At 41.9% G+C, this 2,811-nt stretch overlaps 1 non-coding gene across 1 annotated transcript; it reads left to right on the forward strand.

Moving 5' to 3' along the window:
- Nucleotides 1-1,569: 1,569 nt before the first annotated feature.
- LOC141675816 (small nucleolar RNA R71) lies at nucleotides 1,570-1,676 on the forward strand. Its single transcript, XR_012556448.1, has one exon. It is a non-coding gene; the product is annotated as a small nucleolar RNA R71 (small nucleolar RNA).
- The last annotated feature ends 1,135 nt before the right edge of the window (nucleotides 1,677-2,811 follow it).

A 2,811-nucleotide genomic window follows, 5' to 3' on the forward strand; every position in this document is an offset into this window, starting at 1 on the left:
GTAGGGAATTTCATTGCCTTGAATACGTTGAAGGTCACATCCTGATCTTGAACCCGCATAGTAAGTTCCCCTTTTTGCACATCTATCAAGGTACGGCCAGTAGCCAAGAAAGGCCTCCCCAAGATTATGGGAATCTTCTTATCTTCCTCAAAATCCAAAATAACAAAATCAGCAGGAAAGAAGAGCTTATCCACCTTGACGAGTACATCCTCAACTATGCCCCTTGGGTAAGTAATGGAACGGTCCGCCAATTGTAGCGACATGTATGTGGGTTTTGGATCAGGCAGATCCAGTTTTTTAAAGATTGACAATGGCATCAGATTAATGCTTGCTCCCAAATCACAAAGGCACTTGTCAAAAGTTAGATTGCCAATGGTGCAAGGAATGGTGAAACTTCCTGGATCTTTCAGTTTTGGTGGTAACTTTTGTTGCAGAACCGCGCTGCATTCTTCCGTGAGAGCAACGGTTTCAAGGTCATCCAGTTTCACCTTCCTTGAAAGAATAGTCTTCATAAACTTCGCATAACTAGGCATTTGTTCCAGAGCCTCAGCGAAAGGTATATTGATGTGAAGTTTCTTGAACACCTCCAGAAACTTCCTGAACTCTCTATCCAGTTGTTGCTGCAATCTCTTAGGAAAAGGTGGTGGAGGATAGAGCTGTTTCTCCCCTGTATTAGCCTCAGGCAGAGTGTGTTCAACAGTAGTCTTCCTTGGTTCCGCCGCTTTCTCCCTTTGCTTAGGTTCTTCATCTCTAACTTCAGCTTCGACTTCTTTTGCCTTTTCAGCATCAGCTACTTTTCCAGACCTCAAGGTAATAGCCTTGACTTGCTCTTTAGCTTCCTTCCTGCCTGGTACTTCCGTGTCACTGGGAAGAGTGCCAGGTTGACGATTGAGCACTGCATTGGCTAATTGACCGATTTGATTTTCCAAGGTCTTGATAGAAACCGCCTGACTCTTGCACAACAACTTAAGTTCCTCAAAATCAGCACTAGTAGGTGCAGCTGCACTTCCCTGTTGAGGATATGATTGTCTTGTAGCATACTGCTGTGGTTGCTGGAATCCAGGTGGGTTAAACTGTTTACTCACTCCTTGCTGATATGGTGGCTGAATAGCATTCTGATTATTTCCCCAGCTGAAATTTGGATGATTTCTGTTATTAGGATGATAAGTCGCTGGCACAGGCTGCTGTTGTCACTGATAATTATTCACATACTGAACAGATTCGTTGACAAGAGAACACTGATCTGTAGCAAGAGAACCTGCACAAAGCTCACAAACCATAGCTATTTGATTAACTCCATACGTAGTCAAAGAATCAACCTTCATTGATAGCGCTTAGAGCTGGGCTGCAATAGCGGTGGCTGCATCAACTTCCAGAATACCTGCTACCTTGCCTGATGTCATCCTCTGAGTTGGGTTTTGATGCTCATTTGCAGCCATCGTCTCAATAAGATTGTACGCCTCAGTATAGCTTTTAGCCCATAAGGCGCCTCCAGCTGCTGCATCGAGCATGGGCCGAGATTGGGCCCCCAAACCATTATAAAAACCAGTGATTACCATCCAATCCGGCATTCCATGATGTGGACATTTTCTCAACATTTCCTTGTAGTGTTCCCAAGCCTCGCACATAGATTCTGTAGGTTGCTGCACAAACTGAGTAAGAGCACTCCTCATAGCAGCAGTCTTTGCCATTGGATAAAACTTCACCAGAAACTTTTGCGCAAGATCTTGCCACGTAGTGATGGACCCAGCTGGTTCAGAATGTAACCAGTCTTTAGCTTTATCCCTCAGTGAGAATGGGAAAAGCCTCAACTTGATAGCCTCATCAGTCACGCCATTATACTTAAAAGTGCTACAGATCTCGACAAAATTCCTTATGTGCATGTTGGGGTCTTCAGTTGCCGCTCCTCCAAAAGAAACAGAATTCTGCACCATCTGAATAGTGCCCGGCTTGATTTCAAAGGTGTTAGCTTGAATAGCCGGATGAAGGATGCTTGACTGAATGTCATCAATTTTAGGCCGAGAAAAATCCATAAGAGCTGGATCAGCTTGAACAATACGATCTCCCATGTTTACTGGTTCTTTCTGCTCAGTTCCTGAATCCGAATCCTCAAAATCTAACTTCTCCGGTGTATCAAGAACTTCGTCTTTTCCTTCAGCTGTATCTAAGGTCCTCTTGCGAGCACGAGAACGAGTTTGCATAAACGCTTGCTAAAGTACCTGAAACACAACCGAAAAGAGTAATTAACTACTACGTCCTAATCACTGAGTCCTAATGACCAATGATGGTAAGTACATAAACTAAACAAATACGCCGAGTCCCCGGCAGCGGCGCCAAAAACTTGTTAGGGCGAAATCACGCACTAATATTCACGCAAGTATACGCGTTCGCAAGTAATATAGAATACTTTCTAGTTCGTTCCCTCAGAGACTCAGACTAATTTATTGTCTAATTTAACTCACTCACCAATGTATGATTACTTCTCAATGTTAAGATAATAACACTTAAAATTGTTGATTAAATATTAACTATAATTAACTACTTAATTAACCACTTAACTAACACTTCAATTTATCAATAATAAAACACTCATGAGACCACAACTTCATTATTACTTCCTTCTATAGCCATAGTTATTACCTTTAGCATGTGACAGTGATGATATTAATCGAATAACACGAAACTGATAAAAGCCAACTTTCATTGTACTAATACCATTCTACCAAACATCCACAATTAAGATAGAAGTTGAATAGTCATCAATTATGTTGAGTTCCTATATGTCTACAGAAATTGACAACACAACGATTT

Source organism: Apium graveolens, chromosome 7 (assembly GCF_009905375.1).
Source record: "Apium graveolens cultivar Ventura chromosome 7, ASM990537v1, whole genome shotgun sequence".
NCBI lineage: Eukaryota > Viridiplantae > Streptophyta > Magnoliopsida > Apiales > Apiaceae > Apium > Apium graveolens.